The sequence below is a fragment of the Monodon monoceros genome, unplaced genomic scaffold, assembly GCF_005190385.1.
Source record: "Monodon monoceros isolate NGI ecotype Baffin Bay Population unplaced genomic scaffold, NGI_Narwhal_1 Super_Scaffold_14, whole genome shotgun sequence".
NCBI lineage: Eukaryota > Metazoa > Chordata > Mammalia > Artiodactyla > Monodontidae > Monodon > Monodon monoceros.
In genome coordinates this window covers 32,166,388-32,186,050 of record NW_021703770.1, presented here as the reverse complement: position 1 = coordinate 32,186,050, position 19,663 = coordinate 32,166,388, and the positions used below count along the sequence as shown (strand labels likewise).

The following is a 19,663-nucleotide window of genomic DNA, read 5'->3' as shown; positions in this document are numbered from 1 at the left end:
CCCTCAAAGCGCTAACAGTCTCTTAGGGGAGAAAAACTATCCCTAGCAAAGAATAGGTAAATAAGACAAGACAGGAATGACCAAGAACAGAATACTCGTGTGATAGGAAACTCAGGAAAAGGAGAGCTCAGTGTGGGAGGAGGTGGTGTGGGCATCACGGGGGACACAGGACCCCAAGGACAGTACCCAATAAAGAGATATGATGAATGAGTTGGTGAATGCCTGTCTTATGCCAAAAGAAGACCCAGGTGACAACAACGAATTGCTACCTCGGTACTCCCAAACGAGGAAATCCAGCTCCGATTTGATCACCATGATGCAAAATATTGTTAAGATGGTCTAGAAACAAAATCTGAAGACAGATATAATGTACAGAGATACTATTTAGAATATATACTACTTCAAATTAAACTCAGGTCTTTCGATAAAAAGATCGAATGGTTGCTCCAATCATACTATTAAAAAACCCAGAATTTCAGTAATAGGTGAAAATAACAGATTTATATATTAAGGTACATGGTGAATAAATCTGATGAAATCATTAGGCAAGACTAAACCCCTTTAAAACCAGGAGGAAGAGATCTGATGATCACCACAGGCCAACAACATTGGCAAATTCCAAGACATTCCCCTGGATTCAGCTCTGATAAGAATGCTTTATGCTGTGACCTTCCAGCCAAAGACAAATGCTCTTCTTCTGGGCTTTCACTTAATACTTCCTTCCTAAGCAGGAAAGGTTACTTCTATTTAATCTAACTTATCTTGTATTTTTTTTTAAAAGTTCCCTTTATTTAATTCCTACAAAGAAAACATCCAAGGAAGAAAGGAAGGAAGCAAGCAAGCTTTGACCTTTATTTGCTACATGAGTTATTTTACCAATAGCTACAAGTGATTATGTTTTCACTATTCTGAATAACAACCCTTTGCACCCCTTGGCATGAGAACCAATAGCTGCAGCATAAGGCTTAGTTGTGAGTGAGCAGAAAAATACAGGCAGAAAAAGACTAGAAAAAGGGTGAAGGGTACGGGAGGAGGAGCCACAAGAAATCATTTCTCCTTTGAGTTTCTTAACTAAATTATTGCAATACATATTTTCTTTTCATGTCAACTTGGCAGCTAATGAGCTTCATTTCCACAAGTTGCCTGTTTTCTTTAAGGTGGCTGCATATCTGAGACAAACTGCAAAGGTCTCTGGTTCAATCTGCTAATAGGTTTGTATTAACCTCCATGGAGATGCACAGACAGTGAACACATTATCCAAACCCACAATTCAGACGCAGGGTCTAACAAAGGGTACTTGTGCTTTATTTCCAGACGCAAGCAGCAGCTTGGCAAATGCAGGTCCAATGACTAAATGTTAGGATTTCTGGGACATTTTGGTCTTACAAGGAGCAGTCAGAAAAAAAAAAAGAAAAAATTGTGTTCCTGAAAATCTGGGTGGTGATTACAAAACTGGAGCAAAATGACAATAGCAGAATTCCTGTATTTACTACTTTATAAGAAAAGGATTCAGAGCCCATAAAAAGAAATCAATGAAAATGGATATTTAATACATCTAAAATATACAAATTTATAAGCATCATGTAAAATGTAAAAATTATAAATTAAACAGTATCATCCTATTAATAATTATTAGTAGGCAGAGTGTAAAAGCGTTAAGTATTAAAGAACTACACAGTCTCAAAAATGAAAAAAATTAAGTTACGATATGTTGAAAATGAGATCATATTATTTGGACTTTTATAATGAGAGGGCATAAATGTTGTTGCCACTGAGAACATATTTTTGTGCAAATTTCTTCACTGAATAGGAAAAAAAAACACCCTAATCAGGAAAATGGTGATGTACTTATGAGCTATCTCCAAATATATTTCTCTGACTCCTTCATCTTCAAATACTCCTCAGGGTTTAAAAATAGTCATCCAAGTTCAATATAATGTTGTGTATTTGTGTGTGGATGGGTGGGATGAAACTTATTTAGTTACTTCAAGTTGTAGTTTGCTTGAAGGCAACAAGAAGCATTTCTGATTTGTTCTCCTTTTATTTGGTTTGATCCTCTATGCCCAGCTGCCTGTGTCGGTTTCAAAACTCTCCTGTTGTAGTGGACACACCCCAACATGACTGCCCAGTGAGACACGTCCTAGGATGATCCCCTCCCCTTGAGTGCAGGCACAACTTGTGACTTGCTCCCAAGCCAAGAGAATACTGCAAAGCCATAGGGGATAGTCACTCCCTTGATTAGGTTACACTATGTAAGTCTCCGTCCTAGCAGACTGGGGTCAGAGATTCTCCTGCTGGCTTTGAAGTCAGCTGCCACGTTGTGACAAGGCCTGTGAGAAGCAATCAACCACATGGCAAGGAATCCTGAGTGATACCTGGGAGGTGAGAGCACCGCAGGTGACAGCCAGCAAGAAAACAAGAGACCTCAGTCCTACAACCTCAAGTGAATCCTACCAACAACCACGTGAACCTAGAAGAAAAAAAAAATCGGGCTCCAAAAAGGAACACAACCCAGCCAACATCTTGATTATACCCTTATGAGACCCTAAGCAGAGGACCCAGGTAAGATACACCCAGATTCCCAATCCACAGAAACTGCAGGATAACGGTTACATGTTGTTTTACGCCACTAAATTTGTTATGCTGTTAAATTTGACAATCCACTTCGAACTCCAATAACAATTATTCTTGCAAAAAGGTTTGTGTTGCCAGTGCTATTTTCTTCTTCCGTTTGAGGACAGCAGAAATATAACCTAAAGCTTTATAGATGTGTACACCTCTGTCCAATTCAAAACTTTAATGCAGGGCTTCCCTGGTGGCACAGTGGTTGAGAGTCCGCCTGCCGATGCAGGGGACACGGGTTCGTGCCCCGGTCCGGCAGGATCCCACATGCCGCGGAGCGGCTGGGCCCGTAAGCCATGGCCCCTGAGCCTGCGCGTCCGGAGCCTGTGCTCCGCAACGGGAGAGGCCACAACAGCGAGAGGCCCGCGTAACGCAAAAAAAAAAAAAAAAAAACTTTAATGCAGAATATAATTCTCCATGTATGAGTCTCAAAACATACATTAGCTGAACTCAACATTTTTCAAAAAACTATTATCTTGGCACTTGAAAATTGGAGAGTATACCTTCAAACCAGTTTTTTTTTAATGTGCATACTTCATAATTTTTTAGAATAAAGTTTTTAGTTTTGAAAGTTTCAGATTTGCAGAATTATTGTGAAGCTAGAACAGAGAATTCTTGTATACCCCGCTCCCAGTTTCCACTGTTATTACATCTTACATTAGGGTGGTACATCTTTCACAATTAGTGAACAAATATTGATACATGTTTATGAACTAAACTCCATACTTTATTCACATTTCCTTAGTCTCTACCTAATGTCCTTTTTCTGTTCCAGGATCCCATCCAAGACACCACCTTACAGTTAGCTGGCCAGTTGCCTTAGGCTTCTCTTGGTTGTGACAATTTCTCAGACTTTCTTTGTTTTTGATGACCTTGGCAGTTTTGAGGAGGACTATTCAGGTGTTTTGTAGGATGCACCTCTATTGAAATTTCTCTTATGTTTTTCTCATGATTAGACTGGGGTAATATGTTTTGGGAGGAAGATCACAGAGGTCAAATGCCATTCTCATCTCACATGATGTGAAGGATACCTACTATCAATATGGCATATCTCTGTTAATGTTAACCTTGACCTGGCTTGAGGTAGTGTTTGTCAGGTTGCTCTATCGTAAGTTACTCTTTTTTTAAAAAAAATCTCACTCCCTTTCCATACTGTGCTCTTTGGAAGAAAGAAACTCTGCGCAGCCCCATCCAGAGTTATGCTTTACCTCCCATAAAGCAGAGTATCTACATACATTATTTGGAATTTTTCTGCATAAGAGATTTGTCTATTTTCCTCATATATTTATCCAATCATTTATTTATATCAGAATAGATAGTTATCAGATTTGGGTTATACCTCAATACTAGTTATTTATCTCGTGGTTCAAATTGTTCTAATTTTGGCCACTGGGAGAACTTTTAGTTGGCTCCTATATCCTTTCAACATACATTGTGTCACAGTCATCATTACGAGATTTTGTTTTTGTTTTACCTTTTTTCTTTTAGTACTTCCTTACTTTCTGGCACTATAAGATACTCCAGGCTCATTTTGTATATTTCTTGCCCCAGTCCTCAATCAGCCATTTCTCTGGTTCTTTTTATTGGGAAATAATATTGAAACCAGGATTTGAGTGGTAGATATATTTATTGCTACTAGAGCATTATTGCTTCTAGGCCAAACCAGTTTTTCAATCTCTAAATCTGGAACCTCAAAATATCCCTATATGTTTAATATATTTTAATTTATTCAACAAACATTTTATAGAGATTACCACATGCCAGGCATTATTTTAAGCATTTTGGAAATATTCACTCATCTAATTCTTGTAATAACCTCATAACAACAACAACAACAAGAGAGGTAGTTTTATTAGCCCCATTTTGTGGATGGAAAACCCTGGGCACTGAAAGGTTGGACCTGTGACAAAAGTCATGAAGCTAGTAAGTGGCAGAGCCAGGACCTGAACACAAGCATCTGGCTCCAGATTTGGGGCACTAACCAGTGCACCACATTGCCTCACACTAGTGAGGACCTCAAAGACCATAAAATTGATGAATTAATTAATCCACCCATTCATTCTCCAACAAATTTTTATTATGTGCCCATTAGGTGCTAAACTAACTTCTGCCAGATGTTAATTGGTGCTTAATGCCATTTGAGATACTTCTTGGACCATGGCCCAGTTTAAAATGGAAGAAGAAGCTGTTGTAATGTGCCCCTTGAGAGGACTCTGGCAGCTGCCTGGGATGAAGATGGTACATAAAAAACACTCCACTAGGTGGCTGCAGATATACTTTATTATGCTATGGGCAATATTCAAAAGTGATAAGCAGTGCCTTATTTATTTAATTTCTATCCATTATCCTTTTCACAAATTTTAAAGAGAGGGTTTATTATCTTTCCTGTATATGAAACTCCCATTTTTTTCCCATAAATTTATTTATTTATTTTTGGCTGCATTGGGTCTTCGCTGCTGCGTGCGGGCTTTCTCTAGTTGCGGAGAGCGGGGGCTACTCTTCGTCGTGGTGTGCAGGCTTCTCATTGTGGTGGCTTGTCTTTGTTGTGGAGCATGGGCTCTAGGCACGCGGGCTCAATAGTTGTGGCTCGTGGGCTCTAGAGTGCAGGCTCAGCAGTTGTGGCGCACGGGCTTAGTTGCTCCGCGGCATGTGGGATCTTCCCGGACCAGGGCTTGAACCCGTGTGCCCTGCATTGGCAGGCGGATTCTTAACCACTGTGCCACCAGGGAAGCCCCCAAACTCCCATTTATTATACTACTATTCACTGATAAAATATTTGAATGAAACTGTCTCTGGTGAAAACCACTGAACAAAACTGAGATTTCCATTTACAGCAACTGAAAGAAAATTTAAAATGTATACTTACTTTATGACTGTCGCTAGTGGGTGGTTCCAAGGGACCAAAGCTGAGATGATCTAAAAGAAAACAGGCAAAATAAATATGTTGAATGAAAAAATCTTAAAGGATTTTTTAAAGGTCATTTATCCCCATATATTTACTGGCAGAACTCTGCGAGGCATCCCATGACTTGGCCTTAGTTATCAACAACCCTTTTGGGGAAGGGAGTGCAAGTGGGGTAGAGGTAGAGCTCTCCAGAAAGGACTTGCCTAGAAAAGGCATCAGAGGCAGAAATGGGGAGTCTGGCATTGACCTCTTGTTGATATTTATAAACTCCTTGGAAGAGAATACAGATCCAAGGGAAGGGACAGTCAGGAACACGGGTCTTCATTTTGCACTTCAGAACAAGCACCAAATGAGCCTCCTTTTAGATGTACCAAAGTTTAGGTACATTCCAAAAAGAATTAGCAGACACAGTGCCATAATGTAACAATAAGAAATCACGATAAATAGGTCAATAAGTGAGAGTAATGTATTGGTTAGATTCATAGTTCAGAAGAAAGGAATGATCAAAGTTGTTAGCCAGGAAGAGGCTGTATGGGAGGGAGCCTGTGAGGAGTGAGGCTCAGTGTGTCTGACTGAGAAGGCTAGGAGGAAGGGGGTGTGGTCTGCTGAATCCCATTGCCAACGGACACGGGGAGGGGGTGGTCTCTCAGATTGTGTTTCTTGCATTTATAACCTCTCTTTGAGAAAAAGTGTATTTTAGAACTCTGGGAACACTAGTTTTTAGACAATCTAATTAGTCTACCTACTACAGTTTCAAAACTATCAACAGGGTCAAAGCCCTCTTGGGAGATCTGTAAAAAAAAAAAGAAAAAAAATTCCCAACTCATATCATTTAATTCTTAAATATCAGAGTGTTACTTGTATTAGGAATAAATACCAAGAAATGCAGAATTTGGGGGTTTCTAAAAATCCTCCTTTTTATTAAAAAGAATTAATTGGAGTAATTCAAGAAGAAAAGATGTTCCAACTGACATGTTAGAAAAAAATAATATTCTACCAATTTCTGTGTATTTGATGTTGTACTAATCATTGCAAAATGCATCTCAGTCAATAAACCAAGGACTCATATTCCTCCAAGCATTTAACAGGGAACTGAACACAGTTAAAGCAAAACTAGGAACTTTACCAAAGAGTTAAGAGATTTGTCCCTTTGAACATAGTTAGAGGCGATATATTTCAGTGGTAAGGACCCTCAGGCAATACTGAACCTCTGGATGTACCACAAATAATAGTTATTATGCTATTTTTAGTTCTGGCAGTATAAGAGTTCTGATGTAAGACAGATTCTTAATTTTTTCTTACTACAATAATCTGTACATTTTAATAATATAGATATTTAAAAGATATTTTGGCTTAATATAATGTAATCTTTCCAAGCATGATTTTTTTTTAACTAAAACAAAAAATCTGTGAAATGGTTTTTGTATATTTTCCTTTATCTCAGAGTTACTTTGTTAACATATAAGCGCATTACAATTTGAAAAGGGATATTTTAGGCTTTTCCACTGTTAAGATGTGGAATTAAGTCAAATGAATTCACAGTGTTTTACATTTTAAAATATATAATAGTTAACTCTGTTCCAGAGCTTCAGATTTTACTGAAAACAAAACAAAACACAGATGCTGAGTTGAAGTGTCAAGGTAAATAAATAAGCAGTTTACCAGAGCTGACCAGACATAGGGCCCCAAAGGCTTTCTTTAGTGTCAGAGTGGACAGGCCATTAAAAACCAAGCCTGTCGCTGGCATCCAAGTCAGCTGGGTGAGACCAGGAGAAGAAGACACCACCCGAGAGCTATCAAAGCTCTGCCTGTTCTCTATGCCACTGGACAAGTCTCATTGATTTGCTCACAGAGGCACACTGAAACAGCCTATCTTACCTATTTTTTCTCAGAGATTGATAAGAAAATGATGGAGGTGGGGTGGGAGGGGCAAGGACACATGGGAAAGCAGGTGTAAATAATCCACAGGGTATATATGCATTGTTTATATAATAGCTGATTTCATTGAAACAGATACAGAAGAGAAATTTTGTAGACTACATGCATATCTTGCTAATTCAAACGATCATGTCAGGGAGACAAGGGGATAAGGTAGAAAGAACACAGGCGTGGAAGTCAGGAATCCTGGGGTCTAACCCCAGTGTGGCCGTTAGTTAGCAGGGGGCTAACTTTGGAGCAGTCACTTAGCATCACTAGATCTCTATACTCCGAGAATGTATGTAATCACTCTAAAATCCCTTTTGACATCCATCTCAAGTTGGTTCTTACTTTTCCTTTAAGATCTCTATCAGGAAGTTTATTGTTTATGAACAAATGAATACGGCCAGCCAAATCAGCTTTTTCAGAAGGCTGAAGTGAACCCTTTTTTAATGGTGATAGTGCTTAAAATAGTCACCGTACATATTTTGGTTTGCATACACAAACTTCAAGGTCTATGATATGAAAGTCTGAAAACATTTGGATAAAAACTGCTTTAAAAGGTTTTAAATGTTATATGAAGATATTGTACAGTTACCAACAGCATTTAACCATTATTTCTAACTACCTGGTCAGTCAGCCATACCATCCATTCATGCTAACAACAAATGAAATGGTTTCTGATCTTAGTGTGGGTATCTAATTGTTTACCCAAAACATGGCATTTTCACTGAGCAGTGTATTCTGACAAGTACTTATACATAGAATCAAATGGCTTTTTACATTTCATTTTAATTTGATTTAATAAGTCTAGTAATTTGAATTTCAGCATCTAACCCTAACTTTCCTCTGGAAGTGAAAAAGGCTTAATATTTATTCATTTAGAAAAAAATGTACCGTGTGCTCCAAAACACAATTCAACTGGAAACAGATGATCCATCCTCTCAGCGGCACTTAGCATAAGCTAAATATATTCACAGCACAGCTGACCATTTATAAACCCAGCTACCATCACAACCAGAGAGCTGTGTCAATGGCAGTCCATTCACTGGTCTGAAGTAAATAAAAAGCCATGAATCCTGCTAGGGTGGAGGCCACGTCCGAACATCGTGTAATCAACACTGGCTCTAGGTTACACAAATGTTTAATAAAAATATTTTAAAGCACTTCATTGTCTTGTTTTCTACTTTTAGACTGAGTACTTAAATGAGGATTAATTTAGTACTTTCCACTTCAGGAAACATGGACGTTAAGTATGGAGGCAGCAGATTTAATAGGAATCCAGTTTCCCTCAAAGGACCATTGCTATTGCCCCTGTTTCTCACGGCACAACCTCACTTGGGCTAGGTGCTCTCCTGAGCTTCCTTCGGATGCCATGATTCACTCTGGTGCCATGACTCTGGGGCTCAAGTTGTGAGGAATAGATATTTTTCTCATTTCTTTCTCAGACCTGGTCGTAAATTCAAAAGGCACGTTATGAGAAAATAAAAACAATAATAGCACAAAGAAACCAACCTGATTCCAGAGAAGAGAGATCCCCTAAATAGGGGGTTAGAGAAATGCCTTATTCAGCTAACTGGTCAGTCAACAACAGAGAACGGACGAGTGCAGGAATTCCAAGCCACCTGCGATGCCCTTCTTGGGAGAAAGGCTGGCTGGCTCACAAGCAGAAAAATACAGTCATCCAATAGCCACACATAAGGGGTGTGTGTTTATCCATTCATTCAACAAACACTAATTTAGCATCCACAGTGAGGCAGGGGCTAGCTCTAGAAATGAATGACATGACTTCACCCCTAAGGGGCTCACCTGCTAGACAGGGCAAGCCAGCTAGTCACTTATGACAGACAAGTAAGCAAATAAACTAATCAGAATGGGAGCAGTTGAATGACAGACTCATCCAAACATGCATACCCAATCTGAGCAACACCTCCACACACTCCTCACTCCTTCCTTTCCCTGTCTTATGGTTGTTCTCATTAGTGATTTGTCATTAGCCCTGTTGCCACTTGATGTCATCTATTTATTTGTTTCTGTTTGGTTGTCTGCCCCCCCCCAACTCAGGTATGTCCTTGATTTCTTGGGTTCACTGAGGTAAACCAGCCCCCAGAAGAGAAACTGACACCTAGTAGTTGCTCAGTAAATATCTGTTTACTAAATGAATGTATGAGTGAATAAACATCATAGAAGTTACTCAGAAAAAGGAATGACTGTCTAGAAAGATGGGAGGAAATGAGGTTGAGTTCTTATAAAAGGCAATTAAATTTTGACAAAGAGGAAGTTGAGAAGTCAGTTGAGAGAAATTGGCTTAGCAGGTCTTCAGAAACACCCAGCTATAGGTCTGTGGAGAACAATAGGTAGTTTTGTCTGTCCAGTGTCCTGTCCTCAAGGCTTCGGTGGGGCGGCCAACCCCAGACTTCACTCTTCTTACCACGGGGGAGGGCCCAAACCCGAGCTGGGCCATCTGAACCTCCCTCGTGGGCATTCAGGGGCGACAGAACAAGAGGCTGTGCGGTCAGCAGCGCAGCACCTCACAGGATGGTTTACTCACTCGTTCTTGCTTGGAAGACCCTCAGTTGCCCTGGTTCCTGCAGGCCCCCAAGGCCTCTTCCCTCAGTCAGCTCTTCCCTCAGTTCTATAAGCTATTTTTTTCAGGCTCCAGTCAGTAGTTGCCGTTTATTTCTGTTGGTCACATCCAAAGCTCTCTATGACCACAGGATCTGATTAAAGATGAATGTGGTTTACAGGGACTCTCAGGAAAGAATTTTTCTCGAACACTGACCATGTGCAGGTATTGAGCTAAGCTCTCTACAGGAGTTATCCAATTTAATCAACAGAACCATCTCTATGGGTGCCCACTCCCACTTTAAAAATGAGGACTCTGACGTTTACAGACATTAAGTGTCTGAGCTTAGCTCAGAGGGGCATAGGTGAGCTGACTGAGGTAGGCAGGGCCCAAAGGGAGTTTGGATTTTATTCTGAGTGCAACTTATTCACCCATTATTCCCCTAAGAAAACACATCAAAGAAAACAAACCTAAAAAAACAAGGAACATATTTTAACAAATATTTTCATGTCTATTAATGCCGAAGCAGCTGACAAAGTGCTATACTCTTGCAACGCTGGGCTGCAAATTGAATGACGAGCCAGGAACCGACTGGAAAATGATCCTGCAAAAAGCTTCACATGGCAACTGTTCTATGAATCCTCAGCAGATATGAATTAAGAAATGGACAATCTCTCCAAGATCTTACGAGGTAGATGATGATCTGCATTTTATACAAGGAAAATGAAGCTCAGAGCGGCCCATAGCTAATTAGGTGGAAGAACCAGAACTTATGACCAGGCTTGTCTGACATCAAATCTCAGTCATAACCATAATGCCACACTTCCCCCAGATTCAATTTAATAAAATACCATGTTGTTTGATCAATATTACTGAAGAATTATGTAAGCCTCCTGCACCACAGAGATTCTGTAAAAAAAAAAAAAAACTTTAGAATATATACCTTGTTGGATGAAAATTTTTCACATTTTCTGCACTTTGTATACCAAACGCCCATGTTAGTCACATGAATATGACTGATCCATGTTGCTGCCCTCATGCACTTTGAAATGTAAACACCTGTTTGCTCCGAAAGGAAATGAGCCTATATTACAGACTCAGAACACTGTATTATTATTTTAGTTTTCTGTGTTTTATTTTTTCCTGTCTCTTTATTCACTTTCGAGACTTTATTTCTTGCAATTTTCAGTGTGACTGCCTCTTGAAACTTTTCCCTGGATAGTAACATGCTATTTGCTACTTACTTGGGATTAAGAAACCTGACCACTTTGTTTGTTAGCATTCTTAGTAAAAGAAGAATAAAGAGAAGCCAAGCAAGGAATATTAAATGCAGAAACAAAGGGCTGTGGAAGATAATGTGGCCTGGGGGCCTGACTTCAAAGGGCAGGCCTGCAGGGTGTCCTCAGAGGAGGGTAGGGAATGAGCTAGAACAGAGAGCAGAGGCCAGACCGTGTAGGACACAGATCATCCAGAAGGTCCTTCTGAGTTGGCAGTTTATAACACAGGGCACACTCTTTTATGGGAACAGCATTTTACATGGTGGTTGGGTTGTCAAACCATTCTTTAAAATCTTATATACAGGAAACGTTTTCCCCTCGATTCTATGAGAAAGTGAAATAGGAGCGAGAAATCAGAAAGTCAGGTAAATATTGTAAGGCCATAGGCTCTAAAAGAAAAAGGAGGAGGAGAGGCAAAGGAAGGAAGGAAGGAAAGAAGGGAGGGAGGGAGCGAGGGAGGGACGGGTGTTTCCTTGTACGGGGGGTGTAGGAGGGCAGATCCAGGTTTGTGGTGTCTGAGCTTATACAATTAGAAGCCCTTTTTTTTTTTTTTTTTTTGCGGTACGCGGGCCTCTCACTGCTGTGGTCTCTCCCATTGCGGAGCACGGGCTCCAGACGCACAGGCTCAGCGGCCATGGCCCACGGGCCCAGCCGCTCCGCGGCATGTGGGATCCTCCCGGACCGGGGCACGAACCCACGTCCCCTGCATCAGCAGGCAGACTCTCAATCACTGCGCCACCAGGGAAGCCCAGAAGCCCTTTTTAAATAAATACAAATTATAAAACAAAATTAAATATAAATGGGGATATTTTTTAGAATGAGAAAAGTATATTATAGAAATTACAAATTTTAATAACTGAAAAATAGCTTAGCATAATAATATATGTTTAGTAATTAACTACCAGATACATGTACATATGGAAGTGACTGTAAAATCACATAAATATATCTTATTAAGCCCATATAAAATGTGTCCCCAACTCAGCTTCCCCTGACTGATCCCCAAAATGCCTCTGGCTATGCCAACACCTCTCCACGTGAGGGTAAAGGCAATCGCAGTGGAAAGAGACAGTGCTCTTAACCAACTGTAGTCAAAGTCTCCTTTGAAAATCTTACTAAAACACGTGACCAAGGAAGCCCAAGGCTAGGGTGCCTCAAGCATCCGAGCTCAGGGTAGATCCTGTGCCTTTCCCTCCCCCATGTCCGCCCTAGTCCCGTCATCAGAGGGCCCTCTTCGTCTCATATCACCACAAGAGGAAGCAGAAAAGAGTCCATGCTCCTGCTTTAATCAGTCAGGAGAGCTCAGGTCTCCTGATCCAGACTCATCAAAACGTGCCACCTCCCACAAGGCACACAAGGGAAGCTGTGCAGCAAGACGATTAGCAACATGGATCCCACTGGAGCTTTATGGAGTCTTGGCTCTACATCTTCTCTCTGAGACAGTCATGAAAATAGCTGCGTCCAAATCTTCCTTCATCAGCACCTGTGTGCATGTGTGGGGCATGGGTGTGTCCCTCTGCAGCCAGGATGTCAAGTGCTCTGGCCATGACTTCAGCTTTTCCTATTCCAGGGAAGTGGTGACATGGCTGGTCTGGCAGCCTCTATTTGTTTCTACTGCAAAGCTTGTACAACTCCTTTTTTGCAGGTTTTGCCAGTGACTTGGCCTTCTGAACTGGAAGCTCCTTATCAGTGTCATATAATCAGGAGCAGGCTGTGCCCCCAGCATCAGTGTTTCTGGCATCACTGAGCCTGAAATCAGCCTGGACCATTCCACCAACTTTCTTTATGGGTCTTGGGGTCAGCCGGCCCACGGGAGATTCAGTACCATCTGTATTCCAAGGATCAGTGAACAAGCGAATGTCCACCCCAAGGCGAAAAGGGCATTTACTACCTAGTGGTGATTTGGACCTTACATGAGAACCTGGTCGATGACCTAGAGCATCTCTGTTACCTGAGGTCTGGGTAAGAAGCCAGAACTCCTCCCTTAGAGCTGGGCTGGGCCCTTGTCCACAAGGCTGGCTGGGTCATGCTGCCGGTCCTAAAGCACCCTGTGTGCATCTGAAGTCAGAAACTCTGCCAGAAAAATGGAAAGTGGAGTCGGGGAGCAGAAAGAACTCAGGGCTGGGGACTCGAGTGAAACGTGTGTGACTCTATGCCCTGAGCTGTGAAACAGTCACAAACATTATTTGGCAAGAAATACGAACATGCGTGACTGTATCTCCTAACAGATGTCTCACATAACAATTAATAATCTTTCTTTTCTTCCTCTTTCTTTCCTTTCTCTTTCTTCTGTTTTTGTTTGGTTGGTTTTTGCTGTCTCTTTTTTCTTTTTAGCACAGCTCCTCTCATTTGTGGGTACAGGCAGGTCCCATGCAGAACATGTCACATACATTATCTCTTTTATTTCACATAACAGTCCTAAAAAGGAGGAATCATTGCTCTTATTTCACACATGAGGGAACAGAGGCTTTGGGAGGTGACAGCTCTATTAATGGGTGTGCCAAGCCTGTTCTATTAGGAACATTCAGTATCTTTTTCTTGATAGACAGATGCCATCATAGGCTAGAGTAGAGGTCTTTCCTTTGGCACCCTGCGTTACATCCTGCCCGCCCCTCTGCTTTGTGCTGCAACTGGAGGACTGGTGGAGGGGGTGCAGACTCCCCTGGGGCTGACAGTGCTCTCCTAGGTATCTTCCAACTTTCTGCCTCCAGTCCTTCCCCAGTGCTGAGGCCCTACAGTCTGCATGTGCAGCCAGGAAGCACAGGGGACGAAAGCTCCAGGACGGTTCTCAGCCAGGGGAGAGTGAGACTGGATGGATAAATGCCCAGCTGTCCTCTTTAAGCAACTCCCAGAGACAGTCTAAAGTAATCACATCCCTATTTGCCTACTCAAATGCCTGCCTCAAAATTTGCTTCTGGAGGGGAAATCAAACTAAGACATCTTCCAATGATCCCCTTAATTCCATTTGCCTTGTTAGCAGACCTTCTGCTTCGATGTACATGCATTTTATATGGCTATCAAGCTACTCAAATGAAGGAATTTCTTCCCACTTTTTTTCATTAACCAGTCATTTCCCTTAACTACACCTCCTTTTAAAGAAAAAGGGATGCAAGAGAAACAAGCACGCTATAAACATCTCCCTCTTCCTCTGCTCGGAGTCCTGAAGCCCAGGCTCAAAGTCCCATTAAGAGGAGAGCTCATCAGAGCTACTGACAACACCTCCTACTTTGTTCAGATGGGAAGCAGACACCTGAACATACTGTAATAAAACAAAACATAGGGCTTCCCTGGTGGCACAGTGGTTGAGAATCTGCCTGCCAATGCAGGGGACAGGGGTTCGAGCCCTGGTCTGGGAAGATCCCACGTGCCGCGGAGCAACTGGGCCTGTGAGCCACAACTACTGAGCCTGCATGTCTGGAGCCTGTGCTCCACAACAAGAGAGGCCACGATAGTGAGAGGCCCACTCACCGCGATGAAGAGCGGCCCCCGCTTGCCACAACTAGAGAAAGCCCTCGCACAGAAACGAAGACCCAACACAGCCAAAAATAAATTAATTAATTATTTTTAAAAAGAGCTAAAAACAAAACTTAAATGATAATCTGACAAGTTAATTAGTTAGAAAATATTATTTTGCTGTCAGATATTTAGGCATAAATCAGAGACAGCTCATATAAACGACTCTAAGGTTTACTTCTACACAAAAAAGCTATCTAGAATTTTTCCCCTTGGCATTGTTAATTTTCTATTACCTAGAAACAGCATTAATAGCAACACTTTTTCTTCCATCACACACACACACACACACACACACACACACACACACCTTGACCCTCACACCTGCTAAAACTCAATGATTCTGGATCTCCATCCACTAGAAGTGGCGAGACTTTTGCTTGTATCTCTACCCTGACCCTGGACCACTGCTGTAGGCTGAATCATGGCCCCTCAAATATGTCCTAATCCCCAGCACCTGTAGGTGTTATCTTATATGGCAAAAGGGACATTGCCGATATGATTAAACTAAGGATCTTGAGATGGGGAGGTTATCCTGCATCATTCAGATAGGGCCAGTGTAGTTACAAGGGTCCTCATGAGACGGAGGCAGGAGGGTCAGAGTCAAGGGAGAAGGCAGTGAAAGCAGAGGTTGGAGTGACACAGTCAGGAGCCAAGGAATTCCAACAGCCTCTAGAAGCTGAAAACGGCAAGGAAATGGATTCTCCCCTCAGACAGAGCCTCCAGGAGGAACCGGCCCTGCTGACATTTTGACTTTAGCCCACAGAGCTGATTTCAGACTTCTGACCTCCAGAACTATGAAAGAATAAATTTGTGTTGCTTTGAGTCTCTAAGTTTGTGGTGCTTTGTTACAGCAGCCATAGGAAACTGATAGAGCCACCTTTTCATTCTGCTGCTTCATTTCTATGCTAACCTAACCAGCACCCCTTTGCTCCCCTCCCTAAACCTACACACTACATCCAAATGAGAAATCAGAGAGTAGTTTCCTCCTCATCAACCCTGAATGACATGTCCTGGGTGTTGGAGACCTCACAGCACTAGGAACCCTGTACCATGAGGACAAGAAACACTTGCATACAAGGGGTAAGATGTACAGAAACAATCAGATTAGGACAGCAGTCGGGGCTACAAAAAAGGATTTAGGAGTCATTGGCATATGGGTGATGGTTGAAGTCAAACCACAGCTATGCCACGTAAATATATGATAGCGGCCTTGGTAGAACTACGAAGTGGATAGGGGGTTTAGTTTGCAAATGATACCCTATCAGAGATCCACAGAAAATTAACAAAAGAAAATGTGATCTGGAGTATAATTTTTACAAATTTTCTTGAGCTGAAATGCAATCTCAGATAGCTGATGAAGAAGATTATGTCTCATTTAGAGAAAAGCAAGCCTCACAGGAAGCTCTTGAGTTCTGTTATTAGGCATAAGGATACAAATATAGTTCCTACCCTCAAGGAGATCACAGATAATTTCATTATAATGTAATTTGTGGTATGATAATGGCGTCCCCAAGTGTTACGGGTGGGGGAGGGGAGAGTTGGTCCAATTTATGGACTGAAGAAAACCCTACTGGAGGAAGGAATAACTAAGAGGAGTTTTGAAGGATGAAAAGAACAGGGAGAGAGAGGGGAACATTCAAGGCAGAAGAAACTGCACAGAATAGTGGAGGTAGTTAAATGAGTATGAGTAGATGAGTTTGCCCAGGAAGATAACGCATAATGAAAATAAAACAGACAAAAAAAACAGGAGCAAGGACAGAGCCCTGGAGAGGAGGAAGGATTAGAGAAAGCAAAGGAAAAGAAGCCCACGAATTAGTCCAAAAAGAAAAAGAGGAGCAGGAGGGAAGTCTGGGGGAAAAAATCGGTGAGGGTTGAGAGCTTCAGGTAGGCAGGAGGTGAGGAAATAACTGCTAAAAGGGCCAGAGGAAGCCATGAGGGAATTTTCACAGAGCGGATTCACTGGATGATGCGAGTAAACACCAGACTGCAAGGGGCTTTCACGTAAACGGAAGTAGAAGTAGATGCACCATGTTCAGTCTGCCCTTTCCAGTTTCTTGGTTGAGACAGGAATGAGAACCATGCCTACTCGTCAGCTTTTTAAACTTTGGAGACCAAAATAGGCTTCATAAGCCGGCACTGAAAAGAATAGATACGATTTAAATACACAATGAGAAGATAAGAATCAACTTGGACCATCCTCCTCAGACTAAGGCAAAGCTGAAATAAGTGGAAATATCACCACAAGAACAGTGGGGCAAGCTGGCTGGGGAGAAGAAAAACGTTTTAAAAGTGTGAGACTACATATTAAAAAAATTATCAAAGAAGTCTCAAATTACAGATCCCAAGAAGAAATAAGGAGATCTGGAAGCAGATGAACTAGAGAAATAAGTGGGAATAAGTTACGAAGTTTAAGACAAAGAAGTAGATTCTACATCAAAGGGGAAAAATAATTAAACAAAATATTATGAAAACTACAAGGTAAAAAAATAAAGGAGGAAAGCTCATCTTAATTGATGAGGTGTCTGGAATGCAGACTAGTTTTAACCAGGCACGCTTTTGTAAAGCACACAGGAGCTAAATGCACACAAACCAGTGGTGAGTGTTACTAAGTAGGTTCTTAGTTCTGAAGAATTAAGACACAATGATAAAGCAGAAGACAGAGGAATATTTTAAAAACCCAATTTCGGGCTTCCCTGGTGGCGCAGTGGTTGAGAGTCCGCCTGCCGATGCAGGGGACGCGGGTTCATGCCCCGGTCCGGGAGGATCCCACGTGCCACGGAGCGGCTGGGCCCGTGAGCCATGGCCGCTGAGTCTACGCGTCCGGAGCCTGTGCTCCGCAACGGGAGAGGCCACAACAGTGAGAGGCCCACGTACCGCAAAAAAATAAACAAAACAAAACAAAACAAAAAACCAATTTCTACAAGTCACTTTCAAATTTAGCAAAAATTTCCTAAGGACTGACCTAAGGGGACAGAATTACATTTACATAACAGCATAACTTAACAGCAATAAACACAAAATGGAAAATTGAGTTTAAGGAGGATGTTAAAATGCTCTTTTCATGCAACCCCAGTGGCCAGATAAGATGTTCATGGATCTAGTATAAAAGTGAAGAGCTTAAAACCCACAACAGAAAACAAGTGATTAAAATGGTCAAGGAAAATAAAGAACAAGAGGAAAGGAATCATTTGTAGTGTCATATGCTGTCAACAAGCCCAGTACAATGAACACTGAGAACTAATCATTCCAGTTAGCAGGACAGAGGTCACTGGGGACCTTAACAAAAGGTTATGGTAGCTTTCTGGTTACACATATCTGGATAATCTTGTGAAGAAAAGATCAAAATTGTACCATCAGAATGGACAGGCAAAGAGCACGATCCAACTCAGTGTTGTCATTTCTAATCATTTTCTGATAGTAATTTCTTTGCTGAACAAGCAAAGAAATAATGCTTAAATTTGCAAGTGGCAACAGAAACATGCAACAAGTAATTGCATCCTGAAAAGTCTAAATAATGATAATGACCTACAGTGTATCCTCAAGCCTGAGGCTGAGGTCAGACCTTCACCTTATGCTGAGCACAGGCACATGACCCCACAGATCCCTGGTCATTACCTGTGATCACCAGTGACTGTCTGGCCTTACTGAAGGGCTGGGTCATCCTTGTATTCACTTCTGAAAGTCAAATAATTAAATCTTTTTTTAAATTAATTTTTTATTGAAGTAGAGTTGATTTACAATGCTGTGTTAGTTTCAGATGTAAAGTGATTCAGTTATATATGCATATTATATACATTCTTTTTCAGATTCTTCTTTATTATAACCTTCATTATAGGTTAACAAGATATTGAATACAGTTCCCTGTGCTATATAGTAGGTCTTTGTTGTTTATCTATTTTATATATAGTAATGTATGTCTGTTAATCTCAAACCCCTAATTTATCCCTCCCTCTCTCCCCCTTTCCCCTTTGGTAACCATAAGTTTGTTTTGTATGTCTGTAAATCTATTTCTGTTTTGTAAATAAGTTCATTTGTATCATATTTTAGATTCCACATATAAGTGATATCATATGATATTTGTCTTTCTCTGACTTACTTCACTTAGTATATGATAATCTCTAGGTCCATCCATGTTGCTGCAAATGGCATTATTTCATTCTTTTTTACAGCTGAGTAATATTCTGTTATATATATATATATATTTACTGGTATATATATATAGGTATTATTATATATTGTTATATATTCTTTACCCATTCATCTGTCAACGGACATTTAGGTTGCTTCCATGTCTTTGGTATTGTAAACACTGCTGCTATGAACATTGGGGTGTTAGAGTTTTCTCTGGATATATGCCCAGGAGTGAGATTACAGGATCATATGGTAACTCTATTTTTAGTTTTTTAAGGAACCTCCAGACTGTTCTCCATAGTGGCTGCACCAATTTACATTCCCACCAACAGTGTAGGAGGGTTCCCTTTTCTCCACACCCTCTCCAGCATTTACTATTTGTAGACTTTTTTTTTGATGATGGCCATTCTGACCAGTGTGCAATAATTAACTCTTGCCCTGTCCTTACTCATTCAAAGGATGGAGTACAACATGCAGGTGATGACATTATATACCTAGTTAAATCTGGTATCTACCAGTGCTTGCATTTGACCAGGATTCCCAAGGAGAGGGAGAAAGCACATTTTCACCACTACACAAGGCAAGCTTTATCTCTGTACCTTGATGCCAGAAGAAAAATTCTTCTGTAATTGCATGCCAGGTCACTGATTGGCTGTTAATAATTGTTCAATGGATTAATGAAGGGATAGGAAAGAGGAGTGCAACCACAGCACAAATTAGTATAAGCAA

General features: G+C 41.1%; 1 protein-coding gene across 3 annotated transcripts in view; it reads right to left on the bottom strand.

The window, feature by feature from the left end:
* The window catches only part of NCALD (neurocalcin delta), a 428,946-nt gene that overhangs the window by 177,304 nt on the left and 231,979 nt on the right, over positions 1-19,663 (bottom strand). For all 3 annotated transcript variants that reach the window (XM_029222620.1, XM_029222624.1, XM_029222622.1), the window contains one exon: positions 5,489-5,538. The gene's annotated coding sequence lies outside the window, so the exon portion shown is untranslated. The remainder of the gene's footprint in view (positions 1-5,488; positions 5,539-19,663) is intronic.